A 12,500-nucleotide genomic window follows, 5' to 3' on the forward strand; every position below is an offset into this window, starting at 1 on the left:
TAAAACCTGGCGGGAGGCATCGTCTCGTGTAGCGTCGCCCCTGCCCCAACTGGAGTGGCCCAGTCTTTAGGGGACAGAGACTGCGAAGCACTTGGACCGACGGCGGACTACGACGGAACGCTTCAGCTCCGCCAACGGGGCACCCACGCTCTCGAAGGAGACATTTTCCGTTTCGCGGCAATTCTCCGCCGTGCCGTGACTCTTCTCGCTCGCAGACGGCGCTGTCGCGTCGAACCGCTTTCGGGGGCCACCCTTCTCCTCCCCGCTCCTCGCAAGAATCTGCCGATTCCCATTCCTGCGACGAAGCCCGGAAGGGCGCCCACACAGCTGCGGTGACGTGAACGAGCGACCAGCTCTGGAGCTCGACGTACTTCGAAGGCAAACAGCGCAAATTGCGATCGCGCTGGCTTTGCGCACGGCGCGGGAATCGGCCGGCGTTTCATTCCCACGTTTTCCGTGCACGCAAGCGTGCGCTTCCGACTCTCTCGCAAACGTGCGCGCTACATGGCAACAGACGTTCGCGCCTCGTGCTTGGACCGCTCTTTCCCTGCAGGTATCCGACTCCATCCTGCGGCGGTCTTACTAGAGGCGCGCACTCGTCACGCTGCAGTAGTATTGCCTCGTTTCCGTCTTTTCGAAGAATTGGCACAACGGTTTGCCACCGTCTCCCTCTCGTGAGGCCGCTGGCGCGTGGCTTTAGCGCTCAACGTACTGTCCATGATGCCGACGCGGTCAAAACGAGTCGACGGACGCACGTTCCCTGTGCGCCGAAGTCTCTCTTGATATGTGATCCGACCCTCAGACAGACGAAGCCAAGGGAAGACCCAAGGCCGCAATGTGCGTTCAAAGAATCAGTGCTCAGTGTGTCCTGCAATTCACACCAAGTCTCGCAGCTGGCTGCGTTCTTCATCGACCCGAGAACCGAGTGATCCACCGCTTAGAGTCGTGAAAAATAGTTTGTTCAATTCAGTACAGTACAACCAGGGTTTTAGGCACGTGGCGTCTCCCTGTGTGTGGTTTCGAAGAGCGCCTTTCGGCGTGCGCTCCTCCAGTCTCGCTCTTTCGGCGGCCGCGTCTCAGCAGCTGAAAGCCTAATGGCACTCCACTCCTGCTACTCGCGCGTGTGTTTTGCGCCCACGCCTTCCTCGCTTGCCCTCGAGGCACCTTATGCCGTTTGCGCGCACTCGAAGCCGGTTTTACCTGCCAACCATCCACCGGACCCGTGTGTCTCGTGTGCACGTTCACATCGCTCCACTAAAAATTGCAAAGAGCGACAGAGCCATGATTAGGGCTAAGCCGCTGTGGAGTCTTTAACGGCTACACGGCCACGGGCAGGGCTTCACCCCCATCGACGTGCTTCGCTTCAGTCAGCAGTAGGTTCATAGAAGGGCCTCAAACACACACACACTTTCGCATCGGCAGATCGCCGCAGCATAACCGCTGTTGATCCAACAGCCTACTTGAGACGAAAGACAAGAGCCCGGCGCGCGTACTCGCGCAGCTCTCCAAAACCACTCGGCCAGTGCCAGGGACGGCTCCCTGCGCCGGCGCCACAACAAGTCTACTTGAGGCGGAAGACGAAGCCAGCAAGGGCCTGGCCGCAAGTGCGTTCGAAACCGGGACTACAGTCCCTCGTCTGTCCGTACTTCCTCTTTCGACGTGCGGCGCCTTCCCAAAGCGCACAAGTCCGCTAACCGCAGAACGCTTCCGACGTAGCAAAGCCGCGTTTCCTTCGGTACTTCGCAGCAACGCCGCCTTTCCCTCGGCGGCGGGCGAATAGCCTGCAGACGTCGTCGCATTAAACCGCGATCTCGACACCTCGCGCGTCACGAGCAGGAGCCGACCGGCAGCCTCCGGCCCTTTCGGACTCGGTGGCATTTGCCGCGGAGGACGGGAGAGCACTTTAGGCCACGGTTCCTTCCGTACTTGGCAGCCGCACCCTCATACCGACAGTTCCATGACCGACCGAGCGCCACACCGTTCCTTTAGTACTTGGGTGGCAACAAAGTCGGGTCGTTACTCCATACTCGCCGCAGGAAGCGACCGGCAGCCGCCAGCCTTTTCAGACTCGGCAGCGTTTGCCGCGGAGGACGGAGAGAGCGCTCGCACCACGGTTCCGTGTGTGTACTAAGCGGCAGCGGCATTAGCTCTCGACCGTCAGTTCCTTGACCGACCGCACGCTTCGCCGTTCCCCTCGTACTGGGCAAAGCAGCAGGTCGGGTCGTCTTACTCCCATTCCGCGCAAGAGCGCCAAAGCGGACAGAAAGCCCACCCAGTGTGCGTTACGCCGTTTCTACCCGCGGGCGCGGCCAAGCCAACCGTCCAAGGTTGCAGCCGGCGTCCACTGGGCGCAACAAATTTGGCACGGGGCGCCCCTCAAAATTCAGGCAGTCCCCGGCATGTTCGGGTATAGCCGTCCCCGCGTCCAAGCGGGGCCAGCGGCGGAAAGCGTCGGGCGCAGCGAGCTGCTTCACCCACACGGGGTAGAAACAATGGCGCTCGCCACCCTTCACAATCCGGTAATGATCCTTCCGCAGGTTCACCTACGGAAACCTTGTTACGACTTTTACTTCCTCTAAATGATCAAGTTTGGTCATCTTTCCAACAGACCGGCGCAACCGAAAGGCCGCGCCGGACATCGGTCCGAAGACCTCACTAAATCATTCAATCGGTAGTAGCGACGGGCGGTGTGTACAAAGGGCAGGGACGTAATCAACGCGAGCTTATGACTCGCGCTTACTGGGAATTCCTCGTTCAAGGGGAACAATTGCAAGCCCCTATCCCAATCACGAAAGAAGTTCCACGGGTTACCCAGTCCTTTCAGACAGGGATAAAGACACGCTGCTTCCTTCAGTGTAGCGCGCGTGCGGCCCCGGACATCTAAGGGCATCACAGACCTGTTATTGCTCTGTTTCGTGCGGCTAGGAGCCGCTTGTCCCTCTAAGAAGGTTGTAAGGTGCTGGGAACCCCGCACCTATTTAATAGGCTAGAGTCTCGTTCGTTATCGGAATTAACCAGACAAATCGCTCCACCAACTAAGAACGGCCATGCACCACCATCCACCGAATCAAGAAAGAGCTCTCAATCTGTCAATCCTCCCAGTGTCCGGGCCGGGTAAGTTTTCCCGTGTTGAGTCAAATTAAGCCGCAGGCTCCACTCCTGGTGGTGCCCTTCCGTCAATTCCTTTAAGTTTCAGCTTTGCAACCATACTTCCCCCGGAACCCAAACACTTTGGTTTCCCGGAAGCTGCCCGCCGAGTCATTTGAGTAACTCAGGCGGATCGCTGGTTGGCATCGTTTATGGTCAGAACTAGGGCGGTATCTGATCGCCTTCGAACCTCTGACTTTCGTTCTTGATCAAAGAAAACATTCTTGGCAAATGCTTTCGCAGTAGTTCGTCTTGCGACGGTCCAAGAATTTCACCTCTAGCGCCGCAATACGAATGCCCCCGTCTGTCCCTCTTAATCATTACCTCGTATTCCAAAAACCAACAGAACAGAAACGAGGTCTTGTTCTATTATTCCATGCAAGTTTATTCAGGCGACTCGCCTGCGTTGAGCACTCTAATTTTTTCAAAGTAAAAGCACCGGCCTTCTCGAGGCACACAATGAAGTGCACCAAGAAAGGACCGGCATGATGTTCAGTCCGAGCCGTCGCATCGGGTAGATGCACTACTCGTCTGGAACTGAGATCCAACTACGAGCTTTTTAACCGCAGCAGCTTTAGTATACGCTATTGGAGCTGGAATTACCGCGGCTGCTGGCACCAGACTTGCCCTCCAATTGATCCTCGTTAAAGGATTTAGAGTGTACTCATTTCAATTACGGGGCCTCAAAAGAGTCCCGTATTGTTATTTTTCGTCACTACCTCCCCGTGCCGGGAGTGGGTAATTTGCGCGCCTGCTGCCTTCCTTGGATGTGGTAGCCGTTTCTCAGGCTCCCTCTCCGGAATCGAACCCTGATTCTCCGTTACCCGTAACAACCATGGTAAGCAAGTAACCTACCATCGAAAGTTGATAAGGCAGACACTTGAAAGAAACGTCGCCGGCTCGTGGCCATGCGATCAGCACAAAGTTATCCAGAGTCACCACACAATACGGGCCGAAACCCGATCGATCTTGGTCTAATAAAAGCACCCGTCGCCCAAAGGGCTTCAGGCTCACTGCATGTATTAGCTCTAGAATTGCCACAGTTATCCAAGTAGGAAGAAACGATCTAAGGAACCATAACTGATTTAATGAGCCATTCGCGGTTTCGCCTTATTTCGGCATGTACTTAGACATGCATGGCTTAATCTTTGAGACAAGCATATGATTACTGGCAGGATCAACCAGGTAATCGTTCAACTGCGCGTCCAGCCTTTCAAGCAGGCCGGACGCCGTTTTTGCGATGCCGAGGCCACCTTCAGGCGCCCCAACACGCTTCGTTCTCGCAAAGGGTAGCACTTTGCACAGTCCGAGACGACGGCGTTCGAGCTCGCTACGGCGCCCTCCCCGCAGGGCCGGGTATCGCCACGCGGCAAGAAGCACGCAACATTCTCGATAGACCGGTTGTGTCGACTCGATCGCGGCTTGCGGTTTCTCTCGAGCCCGCAGCACTGGTGGACCGACCGACACTTGCAACGTAGCCGAGACGGCAAAGCCGCTAGGCGACGGGTCACGCCCGCGCCTTCGGCGCTTTCGTATTTGATTCGTCCGAGGACGATGCGGAACACACTTCGATATCGTGGAAAAAGCGTCGTCCGACAACCAGCCCCTAACGCATCAAGCGGATGAGGCTGCAGACGTCAGCTGTGGGATCCACGGGAGCGATACCGGGGACACGCTTGACGGGCACGAAGCCCGCCGCATATCAAACACCCAGGTCGCTTTGGGGGCGACTGCTCTCTGGGACCCCCATATAATAGCAGCGATAAGTACCCAGACCTCCATGGGGCCGTACTCGTGCCACTTTCGACGAGCGTTTGGCGAAAATCGTGCCGCCTCGTAACGCCGCGAGCAAGATTGAAAGCTTACGTCGGCAGCACAATGCCGAAGTCGTGAAAGCGCAGCGCGTCTACCGAATGCGCGAACGGCAATTTCTCGCTAATGGCCAGTACGGTTTCCTGCACAATTGCCTTTCTGTCGCCCTACGGGGCCCCCGGCCGATCGATTCGAGGCACGCTAGCACGGCCCCTTCGCCATTTCCGAGCACGAGTGCGAACAGTGCGGGCGGCGTGCTCGACGCCCCGGCTGACGTCGTTTCGGACTTTGTCTCTTCGCGTGCTCGCGGCAACGCCGCGGCCAACGACGACGTCTGCGCGGTTCTTTGCCGGTTCCCGGCGTGCTATAGTGCAGCCCTCTGCAGGGTGACACCGGCTCCGTCGTGGCCGTGCGGCGGCTTGTACGCAAAAGTTGCGTCAAAGGCGTCGCGCTCGCGCCGCCCCGGCACACGCGGTTTCGGACTTTGTCTCTTCCAGCGCTCGCGTAGTCGTGGGCACGATTGTCGACTTCGGAACGGTGCGCGGACACCGCCACGAGCACGCGCAAGACGAAAATCGCACTACGGTACAATGTCGGCCGGGGCCCTACGGCCCCTTACAGTAGCAGCGATAAGTGCCCAGACCTCCATGGGGCCGTACTCGTGCGACGCGGCGGCGTACTGCGCCGAGCCGAGCGCCAATATTTGGCTTTTGCAGGGCGGATTCGAGCTCTGGCGATTGCCGCGGTACCGCCGCTCACCGATTCAAGGCACGCTAGCGCGGCCCCTTCGCCATTTCCGAGCACGCGTGCGAACAGTGCGGGCGGCGTGCTCGACGCCCCGGCTGACGTCGTTTCGGACTTTGTCTCTTCGCGTGCTCGCGGCAACGCCGCGGCCAACGACGACGTCTGCGCGGTTCTTTGCCGGTTCCCGGCGTGCTATAGTGCAGCCCTCTGCAGGGTGACACCGGCTCCGTCGTGGCCGTGCGGCGGCTTGTACGCAAAAGTTGCGTCAAAGGCGTCGCGCTCGCGCCGCCCCGGCACACGCGGTTTCGGACTTTGTCTCTTCCAGCGCTCGCGTAGTCGTGGGCACGATTGTCGACGTCGGAACGGTGCGCGGACTACGCCACGAGCACGCGCAAGCCGAAAATCGCACTACGGTACAATGTCGGCCGGGGCCGTACGGCCCCTTACAGTAGCAGCGATAAGTGCCCAGACCTCCATGGGGCCGTACTCGTGCGACGCGGCCGCGTACTGCGCCGAGCCGAGCGCCAATATTTGGCTTTTGCAGGGCGGATTCGAGCTCTGGCGATCGCCGCGGTACCGCCGCTCACCGATTCAAGGCACGCTAGCGCGGCCCCTTCGCCATTTCCGAGCACGCGTGCGAACAGTGCGGGCGGCGTGCTCGACGCCCCGGCTGACGTCGTTTCGGACTTTGTCTCTTCGCGTGCTCGCGGCAACGCCGCGGCCAACGACGACGTCTGCGCGGTTCTTTGCCGGTTCCCGGCGTGCTATAGTGCAGCCCTCTGCAGGGTGACACCGGCTCCGTCGTGGCCGTGCGGCGGCTTGTACGCAAAAGTTGCGTCAAAGGCGTCGCGCTCGCGCCGCCCCGGCACACGCGGTTTCGGACTTTGTCTCTTCCAGCGCTCGCAACCATGTCGGGGCCGACGCCGACGACTGCGTGGTGTTTCAACGATTGCCGGCGTGACACAATGCAGCTGCGTGCGGGATGCCAGCGATTCCGTCGTGTCCGTGCGGCGGCTTGTACGCAAAAGTTGCGTCAAAGGCGTCGCGCTCAGCGCCGCCCCGGCACACGCGGTTTCGGACTTTGTCTCTTCCAGCGCTCGCGTAGTCGTGGGCACGATTGTCGACGTCGGAACGGTGCGCGGACTACGCCACGAGCACGCGCAAGCCGAAAATCGCACTACGGTACAATGTCGGCCGGGGCCGTACGGCCCCTTACAGTAGCAGCGATAAGTGCCCAGACCTCCATGGGGCCGTACTCGTGCGACGCGGCGGCGTACTGCGCCGAGCCGAGCGCCAATATTTGGCTTTTGCAGGGCGGATTCGAGCTCTGGCGATCGCCGCGGTACCGCCGCTCACCGATTCAAGGCACGCTAGCGCGGCCCCTTCGCCATTTCCGAGCACGCGTGCGAACAGTGCGGGCGGCGTGCTCGACGCCCCGGCTGACGTCGTTTCGGACTTTGTCTCTTCGCGTGCTCGCGGCAACGCCGCGGCCAACGACGACGTCTGCGCGGTTCTTTGCCGGTTCCCGGCGTGCTATAGTGCAGCCCTCTGCAGGGTGACACCGGCTCCGTCGTGGCCGTGCGGCGGCTTGTACGCAAAAGTTGCGTCAAAGGCGTCGCGCTCGCGCCGCCCCGGCACACGCGGTTTCGGACTTTGTCTCTTCCAGCGCTCGCAACCATGTCGGGGCCGACGCCGACGACTGCGTGGTGTTTCAACGATTGCCGGCGTGACACAATGCAGCTGCGTGCGGGATGCCAGCGATTCCGTCGTGGCGGTGCGGCGGCTTGTACGCAAAAGTTGCGTCAAAGGCGTCGCGCTCGCACCGCCCCGGCACACGTGGTTTCGGACTTTGTCTCTTCGAGCGCTCGCAGCGATGTCGAGGCGATCGCTTACGTCTGCACGGTTTCCGGTGTGCTACAATGCAGCAGTCTGCCGCACTACACCTCTTGGTTGCCGAGGCCAGCACGGCAATTTACTGAAGCGAGCGCATTGCGCCCAGGCGGCAGCGGACTTTGTGCTTTCGGGAGTGCTCTTGCTGTAAAATTTGAACGGCTGCAGCTGCGCGAAGCAAGTGTACCTATTTTCACTCTCTCTCTGTCTGCCTTTGAGGCGACTGTAATTTCACTTTAAACGCAACTGGAGGCGGGAGCAACCTGATGAGAGTAGGTGGACTTCGGTACATGTTGTAATTTAGAAATTGCTTTCAAGCTTTGAGGACATACACCTTCGCGCCATCTGCTTTCCCCGTCTCTTTGGCACTTTATAGTATGTGCTGCATGCTCTGCATTCCAAAGAAACACGCCTGTGTCTCTCCCTCTCTCACGTTCTTCTTCTTTTTGTAGCTGCTGTTGTAGAAGATGCTATGCTCTTTAATCGCTGTAACATAGAGTGCTTGCACAAGCCAACAACTGTTGCGCGTTTTTTTTTTTTTTTTTTCTCTTCCCAAGACGTTTCTGCCATTATTCACTAACTCTCGTTCTTAGTATGCAATGGAGCGTTAGCTCGCGCCATCTACCTTTCTTTCTGTATTGCAAAGTCCGCAGGTTTTCCTAGTTCCGTACACAGATGGCGCTAATGCGTTTTGGCGCCAGGTTCGAACGACCTCGCTGTACTCGTGTTTCCCATTTGAATGTTTCAAAGGGGTTTGCGACAGGGGGTGGTTCTTGTGCAAGGCTGAGCTTTCCAGCTGCGTTTAAGCTATGCTAGCATGTGTGCGTATATATATATATATATATATATAAATACACAAACACACACACACACACACACACACACACATGCATATATACATACACACACACGGTAATGGTAAAGATGATGAGGTAGCACTTTTTTTTTTTTTTTTACAATGCCTGTGTTTCAGATGGCGATCTTTCTCCCCTCTATGTTTCCGGTGGGAAGGAGTGTGCAGCGTTTTCTATATTTATTTTGTCATTCACTTCTATGTTGCTCGTCTTCGTACATGGGGCATGCTACCTAATTCTACCGGTCGATTCGACACGTTGCGATCCGTCCCGGCCTGTGCCGTATCAAAATTTTCAGTGGGCCTTGCGGTAAATAAAAAGAAATGAAGGAAATGCGCGTAGTATATTACAATTGCACACGGGCTTGAAACGAAGCCCTCAAGGAAGGTCACCTTGAGCGGTCGCATTCAGACGGAAGTAAGCATTCCCCTGGCGCGTTTTTTTCCGCTCGCCTGTTCCGTTTTCTACGAGGTTGCCTTGGTTGGTTTCGCGTTACAAGCAAGCTTGCACTCGGGTCTCGTTTCTACGCGACAGCGTTTCGTTAACAGCGAAAGACTGAGGCGTTGCGAGTTCATCCGTGAGATAGGGAGCGTTGAGTCTGTACACAGGCTGAATTTTATAATATTGCCCACGCTGTTGCTGAGGTTACCCATGTCGGCAGGGCGCCCACAAGGCAGTAGTACAATGAAGTGAAGTGAAGGACATCGCTTCTCGGCCTTTTGGCTAAGATCAAAGTGTAGTATCTGTTCTTATCAGCTTAATATCTGATACGGGTTCTATATGGACCCACGATATTAAACCTATTTTTGGAAGTTGGCGGAGTGCTTGAAGCCTGCTTCACCTCCGCCGCAGGTCGGCCCGGTATTGCACTACCTCCGGGATCGGCCCCGCTCACTTAGGTGAGACTTCATTCAATCAAAATGAAGAGCACAAGCTCAACGCGAGCAGTGACTTGACACGCACCATTCCTATACTACACGCAACGATGCCGGTTCGCGGACCACGAGAGTAATTAAACTGCCACTCCATCTGTGTGTAGCGTCGCACTTGTTGCGTCGCAAATGGGACAGCCGCTCCAGCAAATTTCTAGTTATGGGCTTCGAGAAAAATTAATGAAAGCAAAAGAAAGAACCAGAATTCCTATTTGTCCGATGTCTCTGAATGATTGTCTCCTGTAAAGAGCCACTTGGGGGGATGGGGGGTAGGATTAGCCGTGGGGTTCGCAATCAATATGAATCCCACTCAAAGCCAACACTGGATTTTGGAGTTCACTATCGCTTGGATCCGTAAACCACCGCGGCCACGCAAGCTCGCCCTGCCGCCGAAATCCGCTGCCCAAGTGGAAGAAAGATTCCCTATGAAAGAAAAATAGAGTGCCCGATTTCTGGCAACTACTGTGCAGCCTTTGTGTACACATTTTCGCAGCAGTGGGACCGAGCGCCTCGAAAACAAACTTGTCGTATGCCCAAATGTGGCGAAATATATTCAAGGGTTAAAAGGTGCCTCATCTTTCTAACCTGTATGTTACGAAGACCTGTTGCTACCTTTTCATCATGAACATCATCATCATCATCATCCTGGCTACGCCCACTGCAGGGCAAAGGCATCTGCCATGATCCTCCAAGTACCCCGGTCAGGTGCCGATTGTCGCCATGTAGTCCCTAATCTAATCTGCCCTCCTAACTTTCTGCCACCCCCTGCTACGCTTCCCTCCTCTTGGAATTCAGTCTGTAACCCTTAATGGCCACCGGTTATCTTCCCCCCAGATTGCATGCCCTGCGCATGCCCATTTGTTTTTCCTGGTTTAAACTTTGGTGTCATTAACGAGCGTTTCTTCTCGCACACCCCAATCTGCTCTATTCCGATCCCCCCGTGACGCCACACCCATCATCCTTCTTTCCAGAGCCCGTTGCGTCGCCCTCAGTTACCCTTCGGTAATCCTCAAAGCTTTTTGTTGGGGCACTCGTGGCATCTTTCTCGTTTAATGAAGTCAAATTTTTTTCAGTTTTGGGGGAAAACTCAATGAGCTAGGCGCGATTGTGTCCCTGGCGCCGCTCTCAACAAGATGGCGGCGCCCATGCTTTTTGCCTGCAGGTTCGGCCCTACGCAGAACACGCCTGCCGGGCAGTGTAGCCACGTTGAAGGGGCAAAGCGTAGTGCAGTGAAGCGCTTGCTCGGGCGAAAAACGCAAATATGAGCCAAACAGGAATTTCCATTATTGGAAATTCCAGTTCAGTTTGCGCATTGCGTTCGCCTAAGGTAAAGAACACAAATGCGAGTGCCACAGCAGTCAAGTCAAAGCTTAGGATTGCGTATCATTTTTTTTTTTTTTTTTCTTTTCGTGCCTTTTACTCCTGGCCTGCGTGGCCCTAGCGCGCATGCACACGAAAGTAATGAAATGCTGAAAACACGAAATAATGCGGTGCGGCTGTATCATATCTATTTTGTGCGCTTTGTTCTTTGTGGACTACAGCGGTGTGCGTCATGAGAAAGTTTCGGTGCCCTTCTTGGGTGACCAGTGAAGCTATATTTAAAACCACATTGATTTGTACGGTTATTGCTACAAACTGCGTGTGGGTGTTTTTCTTTTTCGCTGCCAACGATGGGTTATCGCAACCGCGATCGGTTCTGCTGCTACGCTAGACGCGTGCTTGCCAACGGTTGGCTCTATACGCGACCCGCGACGCGTGGTCGGCACATTCAAGCAGTCAATTGCAAACCGTTCCAAGAAAAAGGATGTACTCCACTTGCCACCTAGTTCGACGATTGTACTTTCTGACCCTCGAGGAAGCGCCGCCTTCCCACGTTTTCTATAATACGATAAGATTCAGAGCGACCGCGACCACTTGTCTTTGTCAATATCTCGGAAACGCTTTCTTTGTTTTCTTTTTTTTTTTTTAAATCCAGATACTCAGACGCGCCCGTGTTCACGCGCACTTGTTCTCTCCGATAAGCAGGGAAGCTCGGTTGGGGTGGTGTCGGGCCTTGCGCATGCGCTGCTGAGCTCGTCGCTTCGCCGGCCGGTCGATGCTGGCGCGGTACTGGTAATGAACTTCGACGTGCATGGTGAAACGTCACTTTGTATTGCCACTGTAGACTAGCAATGCAATGTGTTTGCGAGCGATTGGATAAATGAGAAAGCGTGCACTGTCTACAGTTCATGCCCCTCTAGAGTAGTGGAAATGTTGCTCCAAGTGTTAGGTTTGTAATTTGCGCCTACGAACATGAACTAAACAAAGAAAATGGTCTGCAGCCGCCTTCGCTTCATAAAATTCCCGTACGAAGAAATTTCCGTGCGCGAATGAGAGAGCAAAAGAGAGAAACCATGTTAAGAAGAATGGCTGCCTTTTACGTGATCTCGCGCATGAAACCAGACGATAGATTAATTTTAGCCGTTCATTTTGATTTGCCGAATGTAAACCGGAACACTTTCTCCACGCGGTCTTCAGATTTGAATGGCAATCAATCACATCCTTTCTTTTTTTTTTTTTTTTCTGTTTCTTTCTATCTGGAACCGAAAGAATTCAGAACGCCATTTCAATCTTAGATTCGATTAGATATCGCGACTGGTATGCTGAAATATCACGCCTTATCTGGTGTTAACCTTCTTGATCACGGCAATAAAAAATCGCCAGTTCCCGAACTTTAATCGCGCCGAAGATGAACCGATATGCTGGATTCTTATTGTCATGATTTTATAGAAAGCGCTGGTTCTATGGCTAGCTTTGAGGAAAAGAAAAACATCGTTCAGGAATGTATAACTCTAAACAACTAAAAAAAAAAATCTGCCGGCAATTGGTACTACAACGAGAGTACTGAGAATACTGGAAAAGATGAAATCCAATCATGCTGAACTGAACTGAGATTATTTCATCAAGACATGCCCCGAAAAACGTGGCCACTTTCAATGATAATTTCAAATGTGATTTCTTTCTTTTTTTTTTTTCTTTTTTTTTTTTTTTACGACGGATAATAATTATCTTTCCAATGGCGGATGTGAAAATTTCAGAGCACGTCATTTTCGAAATCCCAAGGCCCCGGACGCATTCTCTC

The 12,500-nt window shown here is 54.8% G+C and overlaps 3 non-coding genes across 3 annotated transcripts; 1 reads left to right on the forward strand and 2 right to left on the reverse strand.

Moving 5' to 3' along the window:
* Window positions 1–792: 792 nt before the first annotated feature.
* On the reverse strand, window positions 793–945 carry LOC140214504 (5.8S ribosomal RNA). Its single transcript, XR_011891435.1, has one exon. It is a non-coding gene; the product is annotated as a 5.8S ribosomal RNA (ribosomal RNA).
* A 1,575-nt stretch (window positions 946–2,520) lies between these two features.
* Window positions 2,521–4,335, reverse strand: LOC140214494 (small subunit ribosomal RNA). Its single transcript, XR_011891425.1, has one exon. It is a non-coding gene; the product is annotated as a small subunit ribosomal RNA (ribosomal RNA).
* A 4,815-nt stretch (window positions 4,336–9,150) lies between these two features.
* LOC140214489 (U2 spliceosomal RNA) lies at window positions 9,151–9,342 on the forward strand. The gene has a single exon (XR_011891420.1). It is a non-coding gene; the product is annotated as a U2 spliceosomal RNA (small nuclear RNA).
* The last annotated feature ends 3,158 nt before the right edge of the window (window positions 9,343–12,500 follow it).

This window comes from Dermacentor andersoni, unplaced genomic scaffold (genome assembly GCF_023375885.2).
Source record: "Dermacentor andersoni unplaced genomic scaffold, qqDerAnde1_hic_scaffold ctg00000306.1, whole genome shotgun sequence".
NCBI lineage: Eukaryota > Metazoa > Arthropoda > Arachnida > Ixodida > Ixodidae > Dermacentor > Dermacentor andersoni.